The sequence below is a fragment of the Chiloscyllium punctatum genome, chromosome 45, assembly GCF_047496795.1.
Source record: "Chiloscyllium punctatum isolate Juve2018m chromosome 45, sChiPun1.3, whole genome shotgun sequence".
Lineage (NCBI taxonomy): Eukaryota > Metazoa > Chordata > Chondrichthyes > Orectolobiformes > Hemiscylliidae > Chiloscyllium > Chiloscyllium punctatum.
This window is the reverse complement of record NC_092783.1, coordinates 47,392,932-47,400,085: the sequence shown is the minus strand read 5'-3', so window position 1 is coordinate 47,400,085 and position 7,154 is coordinate 47,392,932. Positions and strand designations below refer to the sequence as shown.

Below are 7,154 nucleotides of genomic sequence, written 5' to 3'. Positions count from 1 at the left end.
CTCCGAGATTCCGATTGGCTATTGTTCGGGTCCGCTAACTCTTCGGGGTTTCCATTGGCCATTTCCCCTGTCAGTTGTCTCTCGAGATTTTTATGTGGAAACGGTGGGGGAAGATTCCGACTTCAACATAGCATCCTTTCAAAACGAAAAGGACGGTGATAATCATTTTTAAAAACAAAAATAAAAAAGGAAAAGTGTTGGTGTGAGAAGATGGCGGGGAGCGTCGCTGTTTGGCCTCCGGGGGAGAAGAGGAGCTGGAGATTTTAGTTCCGCCTGTGTTAGTCATTCCCCTCCTCCTGCACCCACAGCCAGTGCTCAGAGTGCACATGGTGAGGCTTTTCAACGTCTGCAGTGTCTTAACCTTTTCCTAATTACTGTACTAACAGTTCTGATGAAGGGTCACTGGAGCCGCCGAAACTTTAACTCTGCTTTCTTTCCAAATGTAATGTCAGATTGGCTGAGTTTCTAGAGCAATTTGAGTTTCTTTGATGTTTCGAATTTGCAGCATCTTGCAGATCTTTGTTTTGTTATCCAATCAACCTGTTCAGACACTGCTATGACACACCCCTGGAGCCGTCAGGACTTGAACCTAGGCCTCCTGGTTCAGAGGAAAGGACAGAACCCAATGCTCTGCAAGCGCTGGTTGAGGGTTTCTAATATTAGTTACCAATACTGAACATTTGATGCACACTTCTACAGTACAATCTATTAGGAAACTGCTGCCGCATCCACTCAATTATACTGAAAGTGTATAAAAACAGAAAATGCTGGAGAAACTGCACAAACTTTAACTGGAGTAAATGTTTCAAGTCCAGTATGACTTCAAAGTTTGGGACAACACTACTATTATAGGACAAGCCAAACAGAGAACACCCAGGGAATTCCTAGAGGCATGGCACTCATCCACAGATTCAATTCATAAGCACATCGACCTGGACCCAATATACCGGCCACTGCAGCGGACAGCTGGAACTGACAACCGGAAGCAGCAGACACAAATCACTATAAATGCTAGAGGAAACATCACAGAAGCGCTTCACAGGAGGCTCCCAAGCACTGAGGATGTCACCTAGACAGGGGACGAAATGTCTGCAACACAAATTCCCAGCTCGGCGAACAGAACCACAACATCCAGTATAACTTATTCGGATTAGTAAACTATGCTTGCGCAAATATGAAATCTTTTTATTTTGTTTGTATATATAGAGTCCGTACAGTGTAGAAGCAGGCAGTTCGGCCCATCGAGTCCACACTGACTCTCCAAAGAGCATCCTACCCTGTTTTTAGTTGCTTAGACCTTTCCTTCTTCCATTTTGACTAAGCTGATAATTTACCTAGTCATCCTGCCATTCCTGTCCTTCATTTTCACATGAATATGCCTGTTCTGCACTTTCATCAACTGGTTCTTCAAAGACTCCTATATGTCAGATGTGGATTGATCTCAAATAGCTGCTCCCAATCCACATTCCCCAAATCTTGCCCAATTTGACTATAGTTGTCCTTCCCCCACTTGTAACACCTTCATCTGAGGTCCATTCTTGTTCTTATCCAGATGTATTTGAAACCTTATGGAATTATGGTCACTATTCCCAAAATATTTACTCATTGAAACTTTGATCAACTTTGAACCTTCAGTTCAACTTGTCCATGCTGACCAGATACCCTGAATTAATCTAATCGCATTTGCCAGCATTGGGTCCATATCCCTTTAAACCCTTCCTATTCATATACCCATCCAAATGACACCAAAACTGGAGGTGTAGTGGACAGCAAAGTGGGTTACCTCAGATTACAACAGGATCTTGACCAGATGGACCAATGGGCTGAGAAGTGGCAGATGGAGTTTAATTCAGATAAATGCGAGGTGCTGCATTTTGGGAAAGCAAATCTTAGCAGGACTTATACACTTAATGGTAAGGTTCTAGGGAGTGTTGCTGAACAAAGAGACTGTGAAGTACAGGTTCAAAGCTCCTTGAAAGTGGAGTCACAGGTAGATAAGATAGTGAAGAAGGTGTTTGGTATGCTTTCCTTTATTGGTCAGAGTATTGAGTACAGGAGTTGGGAGGTCATGTTGCAGCTTACAGGACATTGGTTAGACCACTGTTGGAATATTGCGTGCAATTCTGGTCTCCTTCCTATCGGAAAGATGTTGTGAAACTTGAAAGGGTTCAGAAAAGATTTACAAGGATGTTGCCAGGGTTGGCGGATTTGAGCTATAGGGAGGAGCTAAACAGGCTAGGGCTGTTTTTCCTGGAGTGTCAGAGGCTGAGGGGTGACCTTGTAGAGGTTTACAAAATTATGAGGGGCATGGATAGGGTAAATAGGCAAAGTCTTTTACCTGGGGTGGGGGAGTCCAGAACTAGAGGGCATAGGTTTAGGTGAGAGGGAAAAGCTATAAAAGAGACCTATGGGGCAACGTTTTCACGCAGAGGGTGGTACGTGTATGGAATGAGCTGCCAGAGGAAGTGGTGGAGGCTGGTACAATTGCAACATTTAAGAGGCATTTGGATGAGTATATGAATAGGAAGGGTTTGGAGGGATATGGGCCGGGTGCTGGCAGGTGGGACTAGACTGGGTTGGGATATCTGGTCAGCATGGATGAGTTGTACCAGCTTCAACCAATTCCGCAGCTAGCTCATTCCATACACTCAATACCCTCTGTGTGAAAAAGTGGCCCCTTAAGGCCCTTTTAAATATTTCCCTCTCACCTTAAACCTATGCCTTCTAATTTTGGACTCTGCTACCCCGGAGAAACAACCTTGGGTTTCACCCTATCTATGCCCCTCATGATTTTATAAACTTCTATAAGGTCACCCCTCAGTTTCCGACACTTTAGGGAAAATAGCCCCAGCCTATTCACCTCTCCCTAAGGCGCAAACCCTCCAATCCTGGCAACATCTTTGTAAATCTTTTCTGAAACTTTCAAGTTTCACAACATTCTTCCTTTAGCAGGGAGACCAGAATTGCATGCAGTATTCCAAAAGTGCAGTATTCCCCACTCCTATCCTCAATGCACCGACCAATAAAAGCAGGCATACCTAACGCCTTCTTCACTATCATGTCTACCTACAACTCTATTTTCAAGGATTTATGAACCTGCACTCCAAGGTCTCCTGTTCAGCAACAGGACCTTACCATTAAGTGAATAAGTCCTCACCTGACTTTCCAAAAAGCAGCACCTCACGCTTATCTAAATTAAACTCCATTTGCCAATCCTCAGCCCACCTACCCATCTGATCAAGGTCTTGTACTCTGAGGTAACCTTCTTTGCTGTCTACTACACCACCAATTTTGGAGTCATTTGCAAACTTTCTAACCATACCTTCTATGTTCACACCCAAATCATCATAAAAATTACCAAAAACAGTGGACCCCGCACTGCTTCTTGTGGCACACCGCTGGTCACAGGCCTCCAATCTGAAAAGCAACCCCCAATCACCACCCTCTGTCTTCCAACTTCAAGCCAGTTCTGTATTCAATTGGCTAGCTCTCCCTGTATTCCATGCGATGTAAACTTGTGAACCAGTCTACCATGCAGAACCTTAACGAGTGCCTTTCTGAAGTCCATATAGATCATGTCCACTGCTCTGCCTTCATCAAACGTCTTCAAAAAACTCAATTTCCTATGCACAAAGCTCTAATTGGTCCTTGCCTTTCCAAATGCATGTAAATACTGCCCCTCAGGATCCCTTCCATCAACTTGCCCACTATTGACATAAGGCTCACCAGTCTATAGTGCCTGGCTTTTCCTTAGCACCTTTTCTAAATAATGGCACCACGTTAGCCAACCTCCAGTCTTCCAACACTTCACCTGTGGCTGTTGATGATACAAATATCTCAGCAAGGGGCCCAGCAATCACTTCCCTAGGGTACACCTGATTAGGCCCTGCGGATTTCACTACCTTTATGTGTTTTAAGATTAAAAACACAGATCTGAGTGTACAGTTGTCAGGCTTGCAGAATGTTCAATATTGTTTTGGAGCACAGCTGAGGTGTAGCCAGTTCAACCTTTGCTACCTGAGAAATGCTGGAGAAACTTGTGTGAGAGTTAAAAAGATGAAACAACTATTCTCCTGAATGGTTTCTAGAAACCTTTTGTTCGAGTTCAGTATTGGGTCATGGGTGTCACTGGCAGGCCAGCATTTATTGCCAATCCCTAGTTGCCATTGAGAAGGTGATGATGAGCTGCTGCCTTGAATGCTGCAGTTAACGTGCTGTGGATTGATCCTCAGTGCCATTAGGGAGGGAATTCCAGGATTTTGACCCGGTGACGGCGAAGGAATGGCGTTATTTAGTATGGTGAGTGGCTTGGAGGGGAACTTGGAGTGGTGATCCTATGTAACTGTTGCTTTTGTCCTTCCAGATGGAAGTGGTTGTGGGTTTAGAAGATACTGCCTAAAGGTCTTGGTGAATTTCTGCAGTGCATCTTGTAGATATTATATACTGCTGCTACTGAGCATCAGTCGGGGAGGGAGTGGATATTTGTGGATATGGTGCCATTCAAGTGGGCTGCTTTGTCCTGGATGGTGTCAAGCTCCTTGAATGTTTTTTGGAGCTGCAACCTCCAGGCAACTGAGTAATAGTCCATTGTATTCCTGACTTGTGAATGGTAGATGATGGACCAGCTTTGGTGAGTCAGGAGGTGAGTTACTCGCCACAATATTCCCCGCATCTGACCTACTCCTATAGCACAGTGTTTATGTGGCGAGTCCAGTTGAGTGTCTAGTCAACATTAACCCCAAGAATGTTGATAGTGGGGGATTCATTGATGGTAACACCATTAAATGTCAAGGTTGGTGGTTAGATTCTCTCTTATTGCTGATGTCATTGCTTGGCATTTCTATGCCATGAATGTTACTTGTCACTTGTCAGCCTATGCCTGGATATCGTCCAGATGAATTTCCTCTTGATATCCTGAATAAATTAAATCTGAAAACTGCATGTGTCTAGTGAGATCAATCTGTGCCTAGTGATATGTCCACACATATAAAAATGCCAAACTGAAACCAATCTGGAACATTTTTTATCTTATCCTTTTATTCTCAAAGAATAAACAACTATTTTGGCCAAAAATCTGTCCCTCAAAAAAATAACATCAGCAGAGAATTTTCTTAATTTTGTTTTAGACTTGTCTGCACACATGTATGTATTAGGGGTTATTTGGAAGGGAAACATAATTTCATATTGCAAATTTTGTTAGTTAGGTCTGAACCTTGGGTTGAAAACATTATTATTATAAGTCAATAAGTTTGTAATTTGTTAAAGAAACCTGTTTGATAGTTTTTTTTCCGACTGTAATATAGATTACCAATATGACCAATTATATAGTTTATGGGTAAAATATTTAAGTATATGTTGTAAACAGTTGAGTAATGGAATTAGAGAGACACAAGGCTCTCCTCCAATCTCAGATAGAACAAAAACCAAAAGAACTGTGGATGCTGTAAATCAGAAACACAAGCAGTTATGACAGTGTAACTTCTTAGTACAGTATCATTCTAGTAAATTTTTTTTGCAACTTTCCCAGAGCCTCCTTTGGAGACCGGATCAGTTCAAAGTACCCTATCTAAAGATTTATACAAGTTTAGCATCATATAACTGCGTTCAAATCTCATCCCTTGGAAAATAAACTCCTTAATTGCATTTATTTGGTCTTGTTAACCTAAGTCACTATGTTAGTGATTTGTGTAATCAGGATCTCTCTGAATCTCTACTCCATTTAGACATTTATTTTTCAAGGAGTATTTGACCTTCCACACATGATTAAACTTGTAGGATAGAGGCTAATTGACAAATGAACTACAATATAGTTAAGTGTCATTCTGTAATGTGTTGCTGTCCTTCTCTGCATTACCTAGTGTCCCTAATTTGATATCTGCATATTTAGAAACTGTACTTCCATAAGTCTTATTTACTTAAGAGATGAACAACAGTGATTCCAGCATTGATCCTTATGGAACACCACTTGCCTCTATTTGATGTTTGAGTAATGAAATTTAACCACAATTCTGTGTTTTCTGTTTTGGAGCCAACTTGGCATCCTCCTAACTTTAGTCACAAATCTATAGATGGCACCTTTCAAAGGCCTTTTGAAAATCCAAATATATCAATTGCATTAATTACTTTTGCCTACTCTTGCCATTATTTCTTCAAAGAATTCAATAAGTTTGATCAGTCATAACTATCCTTTTGGAATCTGTGCTGATTAATTTTAACAGCATTTTCAGTTCCTAGATATTTTTTTGTACATCTTTGCGTGTGAACATTTTTATGTACATCGTTCCAACCTCTAATATTTAACTATCGAGATCTAAAGTTCATAAGAATTATCTCTGTCCCGGGCAGAAACCGGCGTGGGGGAGGCAGACCTGGCACTTGCCTTGGAGCAGCTGGGTGTTGGTATGGAGCAATCTGGGGTTTGGAGTCGAGCGAGGACGGCTGTTGGACTGGAGTCTAGTGCGGACAGTCAGACCACACGCATAGGCCCTGCACTGAACTGCAACACTGTAATATCCATTCAAAATTTTCTACCTTAATGTGATGTCAACCCTTTAATGATGTCGTGTTTTAAATTTATTTTTCAACTCTGTAAGTAGTGCAATTACTTTTATTCCTCTGCTGTATCCAAGAATTGTACCTAGGTACTTGTACCAAAGATGTCACCATAAGAAGGCAGACATTGTAAAAGCTTTTCAGTGTGCACTGACAATGGTGTACACGTGACAATAAAAGACTATTCTACTTTTTCCGGTGAGCTTTTTAAAAATTTCCATGTAATGGTGTCTCTGCTTCCTCTTCTCAAATGTCTTTCAAAATATATATGAATGCATTGCTTCCAGACCAGTAGTTCATTCCTGTTAAGTTGATTGTTTTATCAATTATCTCTCTGCTTTCTATGGTAAATGCTTATATTTTATTTTTTCTTTAACAATGTCATGTCCACCATGTTAAATGCCTATGGCAAACTGAATATTTCTGCTACTTTGTTGATGTTATCTGAACATTTATTTGTATATCCCTTAGTGGTTCTCTCTTTATTGTTATTTTTCATTTGTTATTTACATCTCTGTGGAATGTTTTCCCATTTCATTTTATATTATTAGGTAAATTAATTTTGGTTTCTTTGCCTTCTTAATTGTCTTTTTGAATTTTTC

At 41.2% G+C, this 7,154-nt stretch overlaps 1 long non-coding RNA gene across 1 annotated transcript; it reads left to right on the top strand.

Annotated features, from left to right (window-relative positions):
• The first annotated feature begins 4 nt into the window (after positions 1-4).
• Positions 5-6,746, top strand: LOC140467366 (uncharacterized). The gene is made up of 2 exons (XR_011955431.1): positions 5-4,299; positions 6,346-6,746. It is a non-coding gene; the product is annotated as an uncharacterized lncRNA (long non-coding RNA).
• The last annotated feature ends 408 nt before the right edge of the window (positions 6,747-7,154 follow it).